Here is a 21,803-nt window from a genome sequence, read left to right on the forward strand (position 1 = left end):
ATGGATTTAGTTTTCTCTTCTTTCTGTTTCTCTTAGCAAAGGGAAATTTATTTTTGTAAGAGTCAGCTGACCCTGCCTATGACTTTGGAACCTCCTCTGGGATCTCCTTACCCCTCTGGGCTCTCTAAATCCCTCATGTCTCTGAGCAGGGTTTAACTTCCATTTGCCTCCCCTTTGACACACACAACCACTTTCCAGAGAAGTTAAAGCAAGCCTGGCAGTGCGGGATCATAGCTCCTGGATATAGAAGCAGTCAGTGAGTGAAAATATGCATCTCCTCACACATCCCACCACTCCTCCTCTCCCCCGAGGCTTTGAATTGAAGGAGAAAGGGCATTCTTTAAAAAATAAAGCAGCTCTCCCTGCAGAGGGTGATTTTATTCTATTATTTTGCCAGGTGGAGAAAATCCTGACAAAGCAGCGCTAAGCTGCTGAGCCCCAGGCACTTTAATACCTCTGGATAAAGGAATCTGGCCTCTACCCCACTGCCTCTGAGAAATCAGAATAAATTATAGCCAGAAAGAAAGCCCATCAATAGTGGACAATTTCCCCATCAGTCACAAAAATGTTAAATAGCTTTCACTGAAGCAAGGCCCTGAGCCAGGCAGACTCCAAGTCTTTCATCCCTTTTCCTTATTTTAATTTTTTTTTACCCTAAGTTCTTTGAAGCAGGTCATTTTGACAACAAACCCGTATTTAGAAAAATATCCAGGCTGGTCCTTCCCACAAGGACGTGTCTCTCCAGCAGCATCAGGAGCAATTCCCTGTGGTGACAGCCCCGCTTGCAGCAGGAGGGGTTGGCTGGAGGAGCATCTTCTGAGGAACCACACCTTGCTCTGGCTCCCCACCACAGAGCCCAGCCCAGGAGAGGGGAGGGATCCTAAATGCACTGGAGGTGATGCCTTTTGGGGCTACCTGAAAACAGAGGCCAGGCAAGATTAAGGGAATAAAAAGCAGATATATTTATGGAAGGGCCTTCAGGTGCATTTAGGGCAGATGAAGCCCCCCAGGGGCTGCACCCAAAAAGGACAATGGTCACAGGTTTCACACTTTTATCAGTTTGGTCCATTTGCAGATTGGGGGTTCGTCTCCCAATTACAGCTTCATGTAATGAAGTCATTTTACCCCAAGTTTTCTCCCCCAACTCACTTTTGTTTCCATCTCTCAGGGCCTGAGGCAGTGAGGTGTCCTTGATCCCCAGCCTGGAGAGGAATTGCTGTGTGTGACCAAAATGGGAGAGCAGCAGCTCCCACTGTGTGGGGGGTTTGGAGTTATACACTAAAGAACTGCAGGGTTACAAATAGATGAAATATATAAAAGCAAAATCCTAAGGCATCAAAGTCATGGAGGAATGGTGCAAATTCCTCCCCTGGTCCTCAGATGGGGCAGATGTGGGGTTTTCTGTGCCTGGGTGTGACTGCCAACTCCACCAGACTCGGGGAGCAGCAGCAGCCCCACAGCTCTGCTCTGTCAAGGGGTTTGGGCCCTCCCCAAATGCTTTTAATCTGATATCTGCTTGGCCATGGGGCATCCATAGGATTTATCCATAATCTTGGTTGATAGGGGGGGGAAAAAATCCCTATTATTGGCTTAGTTCTGTCTGTTGTTAATTGCTGTAGAAATTTTTAACGGGGACTTCAACAGCAGTCAAGCTGATGTAACACATTTCCATCCCAGCTCACCCGGGGGCAGCAGCCCAAGATCTGATCAGGTTTAACTTCAGAGATCACAGGGCTGGAACTGAGCTGTGCCCGAGCCGTGAAGACTTTGAAGCCACGAGCGCAGTCGGATTTCACAAGGCTGGATGACAACTCCCATGAAATTGGCCCGAACCCAAACTCCTCAAAGCTCAGTCCTGAAAATGAGGCCATGGCTTATCTAACACGGGTTCATTATTCACGGAGGGACTTTCACATTCACTTCTGGGTTTGTTTTGTTTTCTGTTCAGCACGAGGAGGAAACCTCGCAGTCACTTAGAAATCCCTTCCTGTGCCAGGGGCCAACCAGGGGCTGTTGGCAGCCCAAAAATTCACAGCAGTCCTTATTTAAAGATCCCACCTGGGTCAATAGGGCCCTGACCTTCTGTGCAGCAACTGCCTGACTCTGCACTGCTCTGAGCCACACGGATCCCTTGGGAAAACCAGAGCATTCTGCAAAATCCTGGGCTAATTGCTCATGATCTTTAATCATCATTATTATTGTTATTATTCATAATGTTACTAGGTAGAAAAATGCCAAGCAGCTCCACTGTTCTAAAGCACCTCATCCTGAAGATAATGTAAGAAAGGCACTACTCAAGGCGAATAACCAACCTAAAAAGCAAAATAAATAAGGAGTTTTTATATTTGGCACCTTACAATCGGTCTTTAAAAAGCGGAAGTGATACCACTTGTGTTTGGTGTGAGCAGCAAGAGGAAACCTCAGAGCAGAGGGAGCTTCTGGAGGGAAAATGACTAAAACAAATGCAAATTCTGATGAGCAGCACTTGAGGCAGCAGGAGCTGCACATAGTGACCTCAAAACCTCCTCCAGCCTCAGCTTTTAATGGTCATAATTGGCTCAGTTTCAAGGAATGTGAGGATACAGGGTCTTGGAAAAATGTTTTGGAAGAGCACATTCTGCAGTCAGACCTGGAATCCCCCCCACCCCTAGCCCCCACGGTTTAAATTCCCAGTTTTTCTTTTCACTCTAGATCCCAGGTGCTTGAAGGCTTGGGAGGAGAAGAGCAGAGCACCAAGGACAGCATGGCTCTGTCTGAAATTCGGGCTCAAGGAGAAATTCAGGTTGTGAGACGCCAGAGCTGGAGATTTCCATGGGGGCAGAGCCTTCTCCGTGCTCAGCACTCCCTGGGATTGCAGCAGCCTCGTGCTCTGATGCGAGCCAGGGAAGCTGCACACCAGCAGTGAAGCCATCAGTTTTCCCTGTACTGCCATATCCTGCAGTCCTGGCATTCCATTTCACTCCATGTCACCAGCTTCTAAATTTAGGCTCCCTAATTCCTCCTTAGAGCCAATGTGAAACAGGAAGCTCCAGGTGAGTCAGAGCACCCAAAATAGCTGCATAGAAAAGGCAGGCTCAGCTGCTGAGTGAGTCTTTACTCCAGCCACCTCACACTCAACAGCTTCATTCAGTTCCAGATAAAGAAAAGATTATTTATTGTGTGGACTGATAATTTATGGCCACTTTCCAGGGGTAATTTGTGGACTGAGGCCTCCAAGCAGGACTCATTTCTGAGGAAAAACACAATGACAGCTGAGCAAGTTGGAAGATTTATGGCCATACAAGAGTAAGATCTGCCAGTTTGAGTAATTTTTATTTCACATATTCCTTGGGTTTGTCCAGACACGACAGAGGGAGAGCCACGTTTTGGAATTAAGCACCAACTCAGAATTGAAAGTCACTTTTGAAGTGACTTTTCTCATATAAAACTGTGTAGTAAATATCTGACAAGTTTTTCATTCCTTCAGCTTGTATGTTTTTATTTTCCTTGGGGTTTTGTCATTCTGCTTCTTCCTCTCTTTGCTTCTATTTTTGTCTCTCTGTTTTTGTGTGAAAGCGGATGGAAAAGGAAATCAAACATAAGGTAAAGGGGAAAAAAGGAAGGAAAGCAAAGTGTGGAGAACTGGGAAAAATACCCCAGCTGTTTGAACAGCTAAATGAGCCCTAAGAAGATCTGGCTCCAAGGATGTCAGGGAATGTTGGAGCAACCTGGGATAGTGGAAGGTGTCCCTGCCCTTGGAATGGGGGAAATGAGCTGAGGTTTAAGGTCCCTTCCTGCCCAAACCAGTCTGGGATCCTTTGATTCCAATATTCACATCAATCACAATTTGAACCTGGCAATTTCTACATCTTATGCTGTAGAGGAAAATGAAGTTTTATGGTGAAAAATGCTAATTTTATGCAATTTTAAAACACTTTATATGAAAGTAGCTCCAGTGGCTTCAGCCAAGTTCCTCAACCTCGGCAGTGGGGGGAGAGCAGGACTTTTGACTCTGGCAGGCAGAATTTTGAGCAGTATTGCAGAGTTTTTGTATTTAAAGGGTTTTTTTCATTTATAAACCCGACTGTGTTGTGAGTTCTCACTGAGGGCTTTAGCAATGATACCTCTGAAATGGCAAAACAACTCTCCCACAAAAAATGAAATTGTGTTGTGTTAATTATTGCGGTTTAAATATTGGGGGCACAGGTGTTTTCCTGAATAAGCTCACCTGGTTCAGAGCACGGGGGTGAGAGCATCTTTAACTATCTTCAGACAAATCGCAGGGCAGCTTTTAGGGTAGTGACAGGCACAGGCCAAGAAACACAAATATTCCTTATGGGAAAGGAATTCCTGGTGCTGGACCACAGAGCCCTTTGGCCAACTCCTGGTGCTGAGGGCTGCAGGGGGTCTGCCCTGCTCCCAAAAAGCTGTGAGAGAATCCCAGAATCCCAGACTGGTTTGGGTTGGAAGGAACATTAAACCTCAGCTCCTTTCCCCCATTCCAAGGGCAGGGACACCTTCCACTCTCCCAGGTTGCTTCAAGCCCTATCCAACCCGGCCTTGGAGCCACATTCCCTGACATCCTTGGAGCCAGATCTTCTTAGGGCTCATTTAGCTGTTCAAACAGCTGGGGTATTTTTCCCAGTTCTCCACACTTTGCTTTCCTTCCTTTTTTCCCCCTTTACCTTATGTTTGATTTCCTTTTCCATCTGCTTTCACACAAAAACAGAGAGACAAAAATAGAAGCAAAGTGAGAAAGAAGCAGAATGACAAAACCCCAAGGAAATTAAAAATATACAAGCTGAAGGAATGAAAAACTTGTCAGATATTTACTACACAGTTTTATATGAGAAAAGTAGTTTCAAAAATGACTTTCAGTTCTGAGTTTGTGTTCAAACAGCTGGGGTATTTTTCCCAGTTCTCCACAATTTGTTTTCTTTACTTTTTTTCCCTTTAACTTATGCTTGATTTCCTTTTCCATCCACTTTTATGCAAAAATAAAGGACAGAAAAATAGGATCACCTCCCACTGTCCCAGGCTGCTCCCAGCCCCAGTGTCCAACCTGGCCTTGGGCACTGCCAGGGATCCAGGGGCAGCCACAGCTGCTCTGGGCACCCTGTGCCAGGGCCTCAGCACCCTCACGGGGAATAATTTCTTCCTGATATCCAACCTAAATTTCCCCTGCGCCAGCTGAAAGCCATTCCCCTGTGCTGTCACCGCATGCTCAGGTTGGACTCGATGATCTCAGAGGTCTTTCCCAGCCTGATGGATTCTGTCATTCCCTGTGGCTCTCTGATTCATTTCAGAGCTGCAGAGACCTTTGCAGGATCTCCCAGCACTTGGCAGGTTTTTGGTTTTCTCCCAGGAGGGTAAAACACCTGCATGAAGATTTAACGATTTAAACAGCTTAGCTGAATGCCAGTCCAGGTTTTGGAATTCAGTCCTGGAAAGGGCTCGTCCCAGAGCTCTGACGCAGAGGAGCACTTCAGTGCAGACCTCTGTCCCAGCAGGTGTTTAACAGCGACCAGGACTGGCTGAAAATGCACAGCCACTCAAATGCTGGAGTGGTTTGAAGCAGGAACAGTCACAGTGCAGGAGTTCGGATGCTGAAACAACTCAGGGTCACGGCGTTGTATCAATAATTGAGTAAGATAGCTTTGTTCAGTGCCAGTATTTTTAATGAGTCACTTGGTCTTTCCCTCCAGCTTGGATCACGGAACCACTGAAAGGCTTGGGTGGGAAAAGACCTTGAAGGTCATCTAATTCCACTTCATTCCATGGAAAAGGACACGTTCCACTATCCCAGGCTGCTCCAGCCTGGCCTGGGGCACCTCCAGGGATGGGGCAGCCACAGCTGCTCTGGGCATCCTATGCTGATCTTTCACTACAAAACACGTTAGGGGCGTTTTAAGGTCCAAATAACTTCAATTTAAAGGGTCTAAAACTCACTAATTTCAAATCAAAGGGCACAAAACTCACTAAGCAACAAGGACTTCAGCGTGCATTTTGTTTAGGTGCTATGTAAATTCACTCAAAAGACAACAGGACAAGAGAAAAAAATTCTTAAGCTGATTTTTATTAAAAAAATTAAATTAAACTGAAAAGAAAACTACAGTAACTAGGCAGAATAAAACACAACAGACCTGACTCATTCTACCAGTGTCCTTATGTTAAATTCCACGAAGATTAGAGAAATGGACTTCCTTCTTGTAAAAGATAAGAAATTAGAAAATAGCTTTACTAATTATCTGCCCCATGAGGTACATGCTATGTACAATTCCAAATTATTGGTTGGTTGGTTTGTTTGTTTGTTTGTTTGTTTGTTTGTTTGTTTTAATTTCCAGTCAGAGATTTGTTTTCAAGAATGAAGGATGTGATTTATGGAAGCAGATTCTTTAGGATGTAATTGTCGAGGGTGCACTTCATCAGCAGCGCTGCCAGCTGAAGGCTGAGCCTCTCAAAAGTGAAGTGAAGCTGGTTTAAACACTGCAGGGGAAAACAAAACCTGCTGGTGTTGAGTCAAACCCAAGGAGTATCCAGCAGGTAAAAGGGCAAGGCTTGTCCCATGCCCCATCCCATCCCATCCCATCCCATCCCATCCCATCCCATCCCATCCCATCCCATCCCATTCCATCCCATCCTATCCCATCCCATCCCATCCCATCCCATCCCATCCCATCCCACCAGGAGATCCCCTGATCCCACCCGAGATGTCTCAGCTCTTCTGGACGTGCTCTATCTAAAGAGATCCTGTTAAAATCTCACCTCCCCGGCCTCCTGAGGTGCAACAAGCACAGGTTAATCATTCAGCAGCGTGAAGGGGAGAATCCCTCCTCTGGGTGGTTTTGAGCTAATCACCTTTCCCTCAGTGTGAGCCATCGTTGCTTGGATTTCCTCCCTGTGTCCCCCAAACAGAAATGACTCACGGCCCTCACTCGAGGTGACATCGCTGATTCTGTTCAGCTTTGCAGGTTTCCCCCTCCTGCTGCTACCCGAGCCATGCACAGAAACAAGGGAAAATGCATAAATCCAGGGATCTGTAAGCAAACCACCCAGAGAGGAAGCTCGGGGGTGAAAGAGAAAGCAGCGAAACTCAGAGTGAAAAGCAGCCCAGCCACGGAGTGCCCTGTGTAACTGGGAGATAACTCAGCTGATCTGGTTTCACACATCTCAAAGGGTTCCTAGAAACTGTTTTTTCCATTCTTCCCAAATGCTAGCAAATGGGCAAAATGAGTGTGCTGAACAGCAGTCACTACAATGCATAATCCAGGAAAGAAAAATCCACTCACATCCATTAGCAGGAATCCCAGCTTCTAACAGGAAGGAAGTGGGTTTTGGTTTTTTTTTTTTTTTTTTCCTTGATGATTTTTACAAGTTTACAGGCTGCAGTTTGTTTATATTCCAGGATCCTAAAATAGTCTGAGCCTACTCAGACCAAATGTCCTCATTTACCCCTGTTTAACGGGGACCTGTATTACAGAATACGTAAACTCTTATCATACCTGGGATTTGGGGTTTTTTCCCAGAAAGATCAGTGTCCTGAGGGGGAAAAAAGAGATTTGTTTCTCCGCTCCCCACCAGCAATTGCCTGACAGAGAATTAAAATGAACAGTTTATGTTGGGAAAAAGGGGAATATCACAGAAAAGAAACTGAACCCCGAATTTTGTTTGTTTTTCCCAAAGCTTGTAGGGCTCACCCACAAGGAAAACCAATGTCCCAGAAAGTGCAAGCCACGAATTTACCCACCAAAACATGATTTTTTTTTTTCTCACTTTTTCTGGAAAGTACCAGTTTCACCGGAGTGTGTATCAACAGGGCATGGCTGGAATTTCTGACCAAAACCACAGAAAGACCAAGGCATTAACATAAAATATCCAGAGGACGGGGCTCTTCCCAGAGCCAGGAGGGGCTGCAAAGCTTTGCACCTGCTCAAATTCCTGATAATTAACACAGGGCTGTGGTTAAGAACATCCTGGTGGAGTGTCCCTTTCCTTGACTGCAGCGTTGGTGCTTCCTCACTAATAACATATTTTTAGAAGTCCCAGAAATGCTAAGGAAGAACTTTAGGAGAGAAATCTGACTCTGGGAGCTACTGCTGGGGATGGTCCAATAAAACTCCTCTGCTGGAAGGGCTGGTGGTCCAAAAATTCCTGCTTTCCCCCCAAGAGAAATGGAATGCCTTATCTCTGTATCGGAGGTCTATAAATTAGTGTCAGTTATTTGTTTTGGGGGTTTTGAGCGAAAAGCTCTGGAGAGAGTCCCTGAAGAGCTGCAAATACTTTCCACACACAGGAGGAATTTTCACAGAATCACAGAATATCCTGAGCCACCAGGATCACCCAGCCCAGCCCCTGTCCCTGCACAGACACCCCAAAATCCCACCCTGGGCATCCCTGGCAGCGCTGTCCAAAGGCTCCTGGAGCTCTGGCAGCCTCGGGGCCGTGCCCATTCCCTGGGGAGCCTGGGCAGTGCCCAGCACCCTCTGGGTGTAGAACCTTTCCTTGATATCAGCCTAAACCTCCCCAAATTCAGAATTTACAGTCCAGAGTTGTTGGAGTCTTCTGGAGATGCCCATTGCTCCCCAGAGGAGGTTGTGCCATCTTTGCATGTTGTTCCAATCACACTCTTGGAGCAGCACCTGGAACAGCACCAGGCAGCCAAGAGTGCCCACCCTCCCTCACACACTGATTTTCCAGCTCTGCCTCACTCTCTTGTTGCCATCAGGCTCTGACTTCTCCCTTACAAACAAAGGAATCCCTGGAAAACATGCACTGGGCCTTCTCTTTGGTATTTTCTCTCACCACAGAGAAAAGCCAGAAGTGCAAGGTGTTAGCCAGAGCTTCCTCTTTCCACTTCCTCCGGTCCTTTTTCTCTCCTACATTGATTTTCTGTGTTCCAGCTGCACTCTGTGACCTTCCCACTGGCACTGGGACTTGTCCTGAAAACACAGCCAGACACAAACTCCGTAGTGGAAGGGCACTGGCACACCACTGCCAGCTTCATCTTCTCACAAGAAACTCCTGTGGGAGTTGGAGAAAGAAGAAAACTGTTTTGCAAGTTGTAGAGAATGATCTGTCATCTTGCCAGAGCTCAGAGTGGATTTTGCCTGGGGTTTTCCGAGCAGTCTGAAAGAGTGAATGTACAGCTTGCTTAGAAGCACACTGAGATTCGGACAGCAGATAGCAGAAATGACAGCATTCCTGATCATTCCACCTCTGCTCAGGACGGCTGTGCCCACACCAGCCCCAGGGCAGAGTTTGTCTCAGGTGTGGTGCTGCCGTGGGGCAGTCACAGTGTGGGAGGCTGGTGGGTGGGGTGTGACAAATCCCACACCTGTGTGAGGCTGGGACCATCCAGGAATGATCCTGGCTCCCGTGGTGCTGCTCCAGGGCAGACAGAGGCTGGCCTGGCTCTCCCGCAGGCGGGTGTTCTCCTGGCCCATGGGGAGGGTCACCTTTCCCCCACACCCCTGATCAACCCCACAGCGTGTCCTGCTGCCTGTTCCCGGCTGTCCCCTGACAAAGGGACAGTAAAGCTGGGCTCAGGGTCCTTTGCAAGTTCTGCGAGTCTGTTACCCTGGTTTTTCTGAGCTTCTTTATTAGCCTTTTGATTTTCATAAATGGAGTCAGATCTTTTAGTTACTGTACAATATTAAGAGCAGTTTTTCTGCCTTTCCCACAGAAGTAATATAAACAAATCCTTTGTTTTTCATTCTCTGTCCTTTGTTTGCGTATTTCTGACCTGAAAACAATTGTAACTGACAATTCGTCTGGCCACTGAGGCTGAGGGGTGGAAACCCCAAAAAGCCAATCTTCTGCTATACCCACAAATGTATAAAAATTAAAAAAAATAAACAAAGGGGTCCTCTTCGCTCTTTCAGCTGGGAGCTGGGTCAGAAGAACCTCTGCGAAAATCTCTTGTCTGCGTGTGACTGCTTTTTGTGTCTTGGTGACATTGAGTCAAGGACAATGACTCTGAGATGTCTTCACTTCCAGCCCTGCCCTCGCCACCCTCCAAAAGCACTCACACAAAATGAGCTGCCATCCAAAATATCTGCCCAAGTCCCATCTGAGGTTTGCTTCCTGACCCACAATAAAACACACCTGACATTACTCCAGCTCCCCACCACAAATGGACGCTCAAAAGCACGGGATTAATGTTATCAGAGAAACCGCAGGCAGTGGCAGTGTGTGTTTGCAGAGAGCTTCCACAGACGAGATTTCACTACTGCACATGGATGGACCTCCCCTGTGGGACACGGCCCTGGGACAAAGGGATCCAAGGGGGCTCCCCCAGTGCTCCTGAGCAGCATCCAAATGCCATGGAAGCACAATCAATTCAGCAGGGAAGCTTAGACTCAAAGGTTTGGAGTCATTTCAACTGTGCAGCACATTCTGGATTATGTACTTCGATCACAGAGATGCCTTCCAAAGAAGAAGTTTAATTCTGCTACTCCCTTCAGTTCTCTGAAAGGGAAATGTCTGTGTGTTCCTCTGTTCAAAAGGTTGCTGTTTAATCAGGATTTCTGGGTTTCAGGATAAATCAGTTTACTTGAAATAATTTAATCTTGACATGTAGGGTATCGGAGTTTAGGACTCGTTACATTCAGATAGAAGGAATGGTCAAAAAAATGTAAGCTTATGGTGGAAAATAATTGTCTATTTCAATTAATGGAAATTTGAAACCTTTTCTAATTATTTTCCAGAAAATATTAAGAAAGATTAATCACAGATCATAAGCAATCATAGACTCTCCTCAACTTCCCTTGGAAGTGCTGGATGCTGGATTTCACCTTGGAAATTATATTTAGGCATTTATTCATGTGCAGTGCAACCACTACTTTCATTTTTAGGATGAAAATGGACAAGTTCCCTTCCTGTCACTGCCCCCAGATACCAAGCAGAGTTGCCCAGGAGAATCATTCTGAGTCCCACACTCCCTCAGCCTGGCCGAACTGTGCCCTGGGATGGAGCTGCCACATTCCCCACGGAGCCATCCCAAGCCAGGCCCCCATTCCCAGCCCATGCTCGGCTGAGGCACAAACCCACGTTTTGTTTGGGGCCAGGCACTCATGAAGTCATACAGACTGATTTTCAACACCGCCAGGCCTGGGCAGCCCATGGCAATGGTGAGTCAGGGAAAACCCCTGGAAATGTGCTTTTCCCTTCCTTCTTCCCCTGCAAATTCTCTTTCCCAGAGAATTTCTTTGGGACCTCTGGCTCTTCTCCTGCTGCTGTGGCTCAAGGAAAGAGCTTTTAGCACTCTGCCCCTCTCCCAGCCAGCAGGAGCAGAGTGACAAACAGGGGTGCAAGGTTAAGAGGCAAATCTTTATCTAACCAAAGAGATCCTGCAGGTTTCCAAATCATTCAACAAAAAACCCCAGGGTCTGATTCATCCAGCAACTCGTTTTGGTGAGGAATGGGAGGAAATCGCTCAAGGCAGAGCAAGGAGCAGCGATTTTATAGATATTTTATCAAGCATTGAGGCAGTCAGCACCCATCACACTTCAACAGCTTTGAGGGCAACTTGCTCAGCGTGCAGGAGAGGCCACAGCGAATCCATCCAGCATGTGAGATCATCTCCGTGGTGGAAAGAGGCCCGTGCACGACTCTTGTGCACCTGGGAGGTGTTGCTGATCACAGGCAATGCAAAACCCCGAGGAAACATTTGATGTTACCAGGTTCTCTCCCGCTAAAAGCAAGAGTGACCTAAGAATGAGTCTCGTAGACAGGAGCCAGCAAGTGCAGTTCAGTCTGATAACTGTTGGTTAAATATCTTCACTCACTTCATCCTGAGATGGGAGGCAGTGTTCCCATCTTTGCCGCTTTCTCCTGAAACTGCGCAAGGAGCTCAATTAAGGAGCGGGGAGGAGATCGAGAAGCACCAGGGCGAGAACCACAAGCCCAGGAGCTAAACCGATCTGCCTCCTGTTTTCCATGCTCCCCTTTCAGGCCTAGCCTCTTGCTGAGGATCAAACAAAACAAGTTACATAACCCGCTGAGGGCACAGTGACGTCCTCGCGGGCGGCCCCGCTCATCCCCGTCTCACATGTGTTCAGACATGCCCGTGAGGTACAGCATCCAGCTTCTGCTCCCTCCACCGCTGCCACAGTGCCCCGAAACAGCCTCTCCCCTGCTTAAAGAGCCTTTAATATTAAACAGACACGGATTTCGCTTTAATCAAAGGCACCATAACCAGCAGCCCATCAGTCGCTGTTTTGACGTTGTTACTTTCATTAACGTCAGCGCAAGACCTCAAGGTCCTATGATATTTCGCATCCTAATTTCTTTCTTTCGTGCCTAACTCTGCTCCGTGCACATTAAGGAGCCCTGCACACGCTTTCTGCTGCTCTTGATCTTCTTCTGAAGCACACAGATGTGGGGTTTCTTAATCAGGAAGACGACATGGGATCAGACCCTACCAGACATTGCAAAATCACTGGGATCATGCTAGGAGCTGAATGATTCCAGGACTTGGGCCAATCCAGTAAACAATTAGCCTGCTCTTGGCAGGAAGGGAAGACTGGTTTTTGGGAGAAAAACTTTTGGAAAAAAGAAGTTGAACAGACTTCAGTAAATCACTCGTCACAGGCCTTGGCTGCAGATTGATCCCGAGCAGGGCTTGGGATGTCCTCCCACTACAGCCACAGAAAAGGAGAGGGGGAAAAACAAAAGGATATGTCAGCTCTGGAGACTTGGTTTTTCTGCTTTGTCTGACCCCAGTGGCTTTAATGAGCTTCCAAAAACTGGTCAGCCTCTTCCACACTTCCTTTGCTGTTGACTTGTGGGCAACCACAGACCTGGAAGCGCTGTGGGAAGGACAGGGCTTCCCCTGCCCCAGAAAACGTCCCACTCCCACAGCTCCCCTGTGCTGGCAGTGACAGCCCATTCCCACATACTTCCTGGGACTCCTTTGGGTCCTCTCTCTCGTTCCTGGGCCGCTGCCAGCCCTCTGTGGCACGTGGGCTCCCATGGCAGGAAGTCCAGTGGCCACCAGAGAGCCGGGCGAGCCCTCCTGTCCTGCTGGACCTGCACATCCTCAGGGAAGGCTGAGTGTGCTCCACACCTGCTCAGGATCCACGAGGTGAACGTCTCCCCTGACCAGAGGAGGCCAAAAAGGAGGGTGAGGACCCCCTTGCCTTGGCAGCAGCTCTGCGCCGCGCACACCCCCAAAGGCAGGGACACCTCAGCTGTGTCCTGGGCATGTTCCCTGCCAGGGAAGCTCTGCCAGGCAGCTGTGCAGGCAGGGCTCCACAAACCGCTGCCCCTGCTGACTCACAGCACTTGGTTTAATCTTCCTTCTGCTTTTTTTCCACCTCTGCTCGTGGTCATCATCTCACAATTAGGAAAATAAAACAATGACGTACATAGAAATCCACGGTGCTGCCTGTTCTGCTGGCCAGTGTTGCCTCATCCTGATCCCAGTCCCCTCTCAGGGGCACGTGGCCATTTCCCCCCTTGCAGGGAGCAATAGTTATCTCCAAAGGCATCCAAACATTTCCTCAAAAAAATAAAAAAAATCGCAAAAAAATCAACTTCTCTCCTATGCGTACTTTTATGGAGTAATAACTGGACCCATCCCAAACCAGAGTAATGTGTTGGAAAAGTGTCTTGCCAGTCACTCTCCCAGTTAAGCAAAGCTGGAGGAAGTTAGCTCAGGAAATAGCAGGAATTTGGCTGCATAATCAAAGATTGTTTCACTTTGCACAATATCTGAGACATGAGAAACTCGACACTACAAGGGTGCTATTTAAATGATTATTAATAGGATTACCAGCATTAATTGATCAGAGTCCTTGGCTGAAAGAGTTACATGTGCATATAAATACGTGTTTTGGCTGGACCAGATTTCGGGGATCTGCAGCCCGCCCTGCTGCTCAAAGCAAGACTGGCACTGGTACAAGATCAGTTTGGTCATGGCTTTCTCTGGCCAAGTCTTGACATCTCCCCAGGGAATGGTTTCAGACACTTCTCTGAGAGCCTGTTCCTGAGCTCTCTCACCCTTGGAGTGAAAACTGTTATCCCAGCTCCCATCATCAAACTCCTGAAAGGCAATGGTGGCACCCTGGGTGCATTATCTGGCACTGCCAGGACTTTTTGGCTCCCTTTTGCCAAAAAAAAAAAGACCCCAGCCCAGCTTCCTCAGCATCTCCCAGGTTGTGCTGGGCAGGACCCTGAGCATCTCTGTAGGAAGTGGAGAGGCACGTGCTGATCTCTGCTCCCTGGGACGGCACCTGTGGGAATGGCTCAAAGCTGCTCCACCCTGGGAATCATTTCTTCACAGAGAGTGTGGTCAAAGGATGGACCAGAATTCCTGGAGGGGAATGGCCTGGCCATGTTTAAGAGGCTTTTGGACAGTGTCCTTCAGAATTTGCTTTAACATTCAGTCAGCCCTGCAAGGGTCTGGCATTTGGACAAGATGATCCTGGTAGGTCTTTTCCAACTGAGATTATTCTTATTCTTATTCTTATTCTTATTCTTATTCTTATTCTTATTCTTATTCTTATTCTATTCTATTCTATCCTATCCGGTTCTATTTCTATTTCTATTCTATTCTATTCTATTCTATTCTATTCTATTCTATTCTATTCTGTTCTATTCTATTTCTATTTCTATTTCTATTTCTATTTCTATTTCTATTTCTATTTCTATTTCTATTTCTATTCTATTTTATTCTATTCTATTCTATTCTATTCTATTCTATTCTATTCTATTCTATTTCTATTCTATTCTATTCTATTCTGTTCTATTCTATTCTATTCTATTCTATTCTATTCTATTCTATCCCATTCTATTCTATCCCGTTCTATTCTATTCCATCCCATTCCAGTCTCCTGATCCAGAAATGGACATTACATTCCCAACACCTCTCACTCTCACCAAGTGGAGAGGTGTAGCCTTGCCCCTTGGTTTTCTGGCCTCTCTTCTCCTGATTTTATAACAAGACAGCAAGAAAACACCTGGTTTTGTCATCAATTTGGTGCGGTTTAAATCTTTACCAAAAGCTGTAGAACTCCTTCCACTGATTTCACTGGGCTGGGAACAAGCAGTCCCAATTTTACCAGCGCTGCCACAAACCCAGCAGCACTGCCAGCTGCACACAGAGCACGAGCTGGAATTTCTCTTCCCTGGGTTTTAGCATTTTCCCTCCCTGCGCCAAACAAACAGTGCCACCCCGCCACGATTCTGGTGTCTCTCACCGCATTCCTTTCGAGCACAAGTACTTGGAGGAAGAAAAAAAAAAAAAAAAAAAAAGTTTATTTTCAATCCCTTTTTCCTCTGGCAGCCCCGGGTTTCCCTGGAGCTATCCCGCCCACGTCATTCCTCGGTGCCTCACTCAGTCAAGGAGCTGCAGAGTAGTTTCTCTGCGTGGGGGTGGCCTTCCCAGCCACCCCCGGATGCAGTAGAGGAGAGGAAACACTTTGCAGAGGGTGTGTTGAGGCAAGCAATGGGATTTTCAGCTCATGTGGTCACATGCGTGGGATTCCAGGATTTTACTTCTTTTTTTTTTTTTTTTTTTTCCATCTGCATCTTTATGTAAATCACATCCAGAGATGGAAGCAGGTATTTTTCACAGGAAATGTGAATAATAGTGTAAGAATATCAAGCTTTGCCCTGTTTCTGGAACTGTCCTCTCATCCTTGGGAATTTTTCCACCATGGCTGAAGAGCTTCCTGAATTAAACAGGGCTGCTCTGCTTGGCCATCAAAGTGAGAAAAGTGGATCTTGTCTTTCAACCAAAACAAAAATTGAAATTGTTCCTAAGTATTTTCCAACTTAATCCTCTGATCTGTGTTAATCATGGACCACATCCTCAGCTGGGGCCTCCTGGAGTCCTTGCATGCTGTGCTCATCGGCTTTGTCCCCAACCATTCCCCTCAGGAAATGTGCAGTGGGTGGCTCTCACAAAGTGTCCTTCCTGTAAAGTGTTCAAAGTGACCACAGGAAGGTTTGTGATGCACAAAACTTCTGATTCATGATCTCCCACCTCTCACAGAGCGCAGGACAGCGGGAGAAGGAGAGCTGGTGGGAACTCGTGTGGAGGTGATGCTGCCGTGAAGCAGCACAGCAAAGCCTGAAATGATCTCCAAGCTGGAGTGACCAGATGCTGCAACACAAGACTGTGACCAAGCGATCTTGAAAAGCCTTCCTTAGGAGCTGCCAGCTGGGAAAGAAGGGAGGCAAGCCCCACAGGAGCAGAAAACAGTTTGTTCTCTTAGTCACAGAGTCGCAGAATGGCTTGCATTGGAAAGGACCTCAAAAATCATCAAGTTCCACTGTCCCAGGCTGCTCCAAGCTCCAGTGTCCAACCTGGCCTTGGGCACTGCCAGGGATCCAGGGGCAGCCACAGCTGCTCTGGGCACCCTGTGCCAGGGCCTCAACACCCTCAAAGGGAAAAATTTCTTCCTAATCTCCAATCTAAAAATCCACTCTCTTTCAGTTTGAAGCCATCTCCCCTCGTCCTGTCACTCCAGGTCATTGTCAATCTTCTCTCTCCATCTTTCCTGCAGCTCCTTCAAACCCTGCCAGGCCACCCCGAGGTCACCCCAAAGCTTCTCCTCTCCAGGTGAACACTCCCAGCTGTCCCAGCCTTTCCTCCCAGCAGAGCTGCTCCATCCCTCTGATCCCCCTGGAGCCTCCTCTGGATCTCTCCAGCAGCTCCAGCTCCTTCCTGTGCTGTGCCAGGGCTGGGGCAGCTCTGCAGGTGGGCTCTCACCTGGGCACAGGGGCACAGGGGCACCAGTGACCAAACAACACCAGCAGGTCCCAGCAGACAGAGGGACAGTTTTATGTGGCTCTGAGGGCTCTGTGTCGCTTTTTATCTTCTTTTTGACAGGGTTGGGATTAAATGTGCAAGACAGTGTTTCGTGTTCGGACTCAGATGTTTATTAAAAATTCTTACCTATATCACAGTCTCACAAATAGTGAGTTCTACAGCACTTCTAGCTAACAAACTAAAAATGGAGCTGTCTCTCTCTCTCTCTCTCTCTCCAAGGCCTTTTAAGCACAAACTGTCCAATTAAGAAATGGCACCTAAATTATTTTTACTTTTAACCCAACAACCAGCCACCCGTGGCCCGCAATGCAGATTTTTCTACCCAATTACAAGGTACCACCCAGACCCATGAAGAAGAAGGTGAGAGAAGGACTTGGCCTCTGCCCTAACTCCTCCATCTTGCTATATATATTACTATATTCTAAACCCTTAAACTCTAAGTTTTCCACCCTGTGATGTCACACACTTCTATTCAAACTCCACGCCCACAATCCCAGTGCTGTCACTCAATTTTGGGAGCCTTTTCCAAGGCCTCAGGTCAGATGCAGTGTTTCCGTGGGGGTCAGTGCCTGGCAGCACAGAAAGCCTGGAATTCTCCGTGCCCAGGGTTCCAGCAGTTGTGCCCAGCTCCTCTGGCTGCAGCTCCTGCTGGAGGAGCCTTCGTGCTCTTGTTGTTTGTCAATGAGAGCTGGGCATGGGACGGGAGAATTATCAAAAAGTAAAACAATGCATCGACCCAGCTGGGTGAAATCTGAGTCAGGCCTAAGCCTGACCTTAGACCCCAACTTTGGTATTTCTGCACTTAGTCACTCCCAGGCTCCTCCAAGAAAAGTGAGGAAGGCCAGCTGAGAAGTGATGAAGATCAGAGGTTTGTGTGTTCACTGGGGTGGAGTCCAGCTCCTTCTGGTAACCTCGAACAACATTTGGAATATGAGCTAATAATATGAACTCTGACAAATACAGACTAAGATCCTTGGAGTAACATCACAGCAACATAGACATGACTGTGCCATGGGGTTTATCTCACAAACACTCTGCTGATTGCACCATTCTCCCATGAAACATCTCAAAATTCTGCTTCTATTTTGCAGCACATCCTTTTTCTAAATGAACAAAGATAAATAAAGACTCTGCAGAGGGAAATATTGCAACAATTGTTTCTGAGCAGTGAAATCGGGACACAGACATCTCTGGACACGTGCTTGTCCATATTCTGTGCAAATACTGTTTGCATTACTAAAGGATTGCTCTTTTCTCGCTGGAACTGTCTCATGGTGTGACAGCCACAGGTTTGATCTTGCTGCTGCTAAAGAGAGAGGATATTTGAAATTTCCTTCCTGTGGGCCCTGTTCAGATATTTGATTTTGTTTTCTTTCAGTACAGAATTAAAAGCTGAAAATTATTCCCTGAATATAATTCTTTGGTTTGTCTAATATTTAACTTCAGTGGCTGTTTTGTTGTTTGTTTTTTTTTCTTTACCAAAACAGAGAAAGGAGGGATCATTTTGAAATTAAGTCAAACTAAGTTGAAACAAGACAATCAAATATAATTGAAATGAAAACTATTGATATTTGCTCTTGACGGCATCGTTCCTCCAAGTTTTCACTTGATTCAAGCTAATTTTCTTTCCAGAGGAATAATATTTTTTTCAAAAAGATTTTGCTTAGCTCTGACATGGCTCAGTGTGAAGTGCCAAGGGCTGGATGCACCTTGGGATTGAGGTTTTGCATCCCACCCTCCTTGCACATTAAATTCTGCTGGTTCTCCTCTTCCCAGCCATTATTTTAAACAGCAGAACTTTTGTGTAATGCAATCTGGGAAGATTTTAAAAGTATTTTTGTACTAGATCTTCAATCCTAAAGAGCAGAGACTGATCCAAACAACACTGATATTACAGGTAAAAATATTATTTGCATTTAAGAAATGTCTGCCAGTGGAGAAATTTACTTAATAATAGTAACAACAATAACAATACCAGCAGTAATATTAAGAGTAGTAATATTTGTAATAACAATTTCTGATGAAATCACCAAGTGCTTCACAAAGGTTGGGCTCAATGACCTTGGAAGTCCATTCCAACCTTTACAGTTACGTGAAATAAGAAACCCAGAATCCCAGCCTGTAATTTTCCTATTGTAAATTCAAAGTCCATGGGAGAAAAGAAACTGGCCAGCACAGAATACGTGATTTAAAGCCTTTTTTTCAGGCACACTTTTAAGGTGTTGATCAGTTCCCTGTTCTTTTTCCTCCTCTCAAAGGAGGAAATGTTTCAAAGACATTTTATGCAGTAGGTCTCAAAGAAGCCCTGTAATCATCTTTTAGCCACGCACTTCATGTGTGTGTGCCTTGTGCTGCCTGCATTCTCCACACCTTGAGTAATCCTCACTGGATTTTCCTGGATTTCCTTCAATTGGACATGCTGCTACAGAGGAACCTGAGACAAACATACTTCCAAACTGAAAGAGGGGGAATTTAGGTTCAATATGCAGAAGGAATCCTTCCTTGTGAGGGTGCTGAGGCCCTGGCACAGGGTGCCCAGAGCAGCTGTGGCTGCCCCTGGATCCCTGGCAGTGCCCAAGGCCAGGTTGGACATTGGGGCTTGGAGCAGCCTGGGACAGTGGGAGGTGTCCCTGCCATGGCAGGGGTGGCACTGGATGAGATTTAACGTGCCTTCCAACCCAAACCATTCCGGAATTCTCTGACAGCTCTCTGCTATTCATTACTGTCTCTTCCGTGCAATGCCAATAAAAATCCCTCGATACCCAGCACTCCCAAGCCCCGACACACACAGAGCTCTGCAGCCAGGTGTGAAAGCCTTTCCCAAAGACAACGATCTCCCCAATGCCCACAGCCCAGCACGCAAGGGAGCTGGACACCCTGAGAACCAGCCAGCCTGGCTGGGCCCCAGGGTCACCCCAGGGTGGAGGGGGCTGTGCTGGGCTCCCCAGGGTGGCTGCACAGCTGTCCCATGACACCTGAGCCAGAGGTGCTCCTGGCTCGTCACCGCGGGCCGTGCGTGCCAGGGATTGTGCAAGGGGCGCTGGTGATTTCCAGGAGCTGGGTGAGTTCCCTGCCAGGACAGCAGCCACCACAGTGAGAACTGTTCACCCTGCTGGGGTTTGCTGCCTGCTGCCAGCAGCCGGGCACGGCTGGAACGGTGGCTGAGGGGTGGCATGGATGGCTTGGCACCCACAGGAGGGGTTCTGCAGGGAGGGGACGTGCCGTGAGTGGAGGCAGAGCAGAGGGGCTGCAGCCTCCTGGATCAAGCCCAGTTTGAGAAAGGCACGGGGGAAAATAAAAGAAAAGGATCCAGATCTAGGTAAAAGAGAAGCCTTCCTGCCTGATTCCCGTAATTTCCATTAAACACAACATCACTCTCCTTGTACTGATACCACACGACCCCAGATGCCCTTCCATTACTCACTCCAAACACCAGTCCTGGATGATTCAGTGAGGGAGTTTTTTCCCATGAATGCCCAAGACTCGAGGTAGCACCCTCAAAATCCAGAGGGCTCAGTGGTGAGACATCCTACTGGGAATTTGGAAGAATATTCATCATTGTAAAAATGCATTACTGGAATGACCTGGAGAACAAGAGGGGAGAGGAACTTGAGAAGATGAGGGAAACTGTGTCGCAACAAATCGATGGAAAAACGAAACAGAGGAGTCTCTAAATTAGGTAGGGAGGCCGGAACAGCTCCATGATTTGAGCTCCTTCTTTTCCTCCCATCACGTGGGGAAGACTGCTCTGCTGAAGGCTCAGTGGAACAGGGTAAAGGAAGCACTGCGGCATTCTTCATCCAGCATCCGCTCCAAATGAACGCACACAGATGATTCATTTGTCTTTATTTATCAAGACTGTTTTGCTGAAAGCTGTAAAAGTCACTGTGATGATCCCCCTGTGGTTTTATCCAGCTTCATCTTCTAGAGACCATTGCTTATTCAAGGAAATGAGATTATTTAGGATGTTTCCCTCACTTGCTATTCTTCACAATTTCAGATAGGCAAAATTTCTGGGAATGGCATGGCAGCCTGCATGGCATTTCTGCCAGTGGAAGGGTTTTATTACACAACACAGATAAATGTTAAAGCTTTCCACAGTAACTCATCTTTCATCAACAGGACAGTTTAATCAATATTAATTACAAAGAAACAGGCATTAGTCCTTTAGCTACAGCTGATACCATCTTGTACCTGACAGAGAGGTGAGAACACAGCACAAAATTATTCTGCAGATTTAGAAATCTTGCTTGATCCACCTATGTCTGCAGAAGGGAGGGAGACAGGGTGTGATTTGTGTCCCTTCTCTCATTGCTTACTGAGTCTTACACCACAGAGCCTTCCCCAGTACTCCAAATTGATCCCCTAATCTGTGTTGCTCAGATTCCTCCAGGTGTTTCTGAATGTCCTGTCCTCAATTCTTCACCTTGGTAGCAGCGAGACTTACAGATAGAAAAGAAGTGGATGAGGAAAAGGGGCTCAAACCCTTCTGCATTTTGTTTCATTTGCCATGGCAGTATTCCAGCACTTCCCTCCAAGCTTCCCTGTCCCCCTCCCACCCATGGGGCTGGGTGTAACAGGGAATTGATTGTCACTGGGAAGTCACGGTGTGCCTGGAGGAGCAGGACCACTTTGGGGCTGGAGTGGCTCTCTAAGGCCACATCACTGCCATAACGTGGCCAGAATTGGAGGTGTCGGTGTGTGAGCTACAGGACAATCGTGTGTGGTAAAGGGAAATTAGATAAGGAACATCAAGTATTTCTGTTGTGTTATTTCCCCAGGATATCCCCAGGATATTTGGTCTAATAGAAGTATTAGCTCCCTTAGCCTACATTCTCACCTTCCTTCCGTTTTTAGATTGCCAAGACCAGATTTCTACTGATCAGTGTAAAACCAGAAGTGATTTGCCTTAAATAATCGAGTGGGGGAGAGTACAAGGGAACAGCTTTCTCCACAAGAGACCCCCAGTTTTCCATGACATCCCTGCATTCCCTGCTCTAAAAGATTCAAAACCATGAAAATCCTTCCCATTGTCAATGGCAGTGTG

The sequence above is a fragment of the Hirundo rustica genome, chromosome 20 (genome assembly GCF_015227805.2).
Source record: "Hirundo rustica isolate bHirRus1 chromosome 20, bHirRus1.pri.v3, whole genome shotgun sequence".
Classification (NCBI taxonomy): Eukaryota; Metazoa; Chordata; class Aves; order Passeriformes; family Hirundinidae; genus Hirundo; species Hirundo rustica.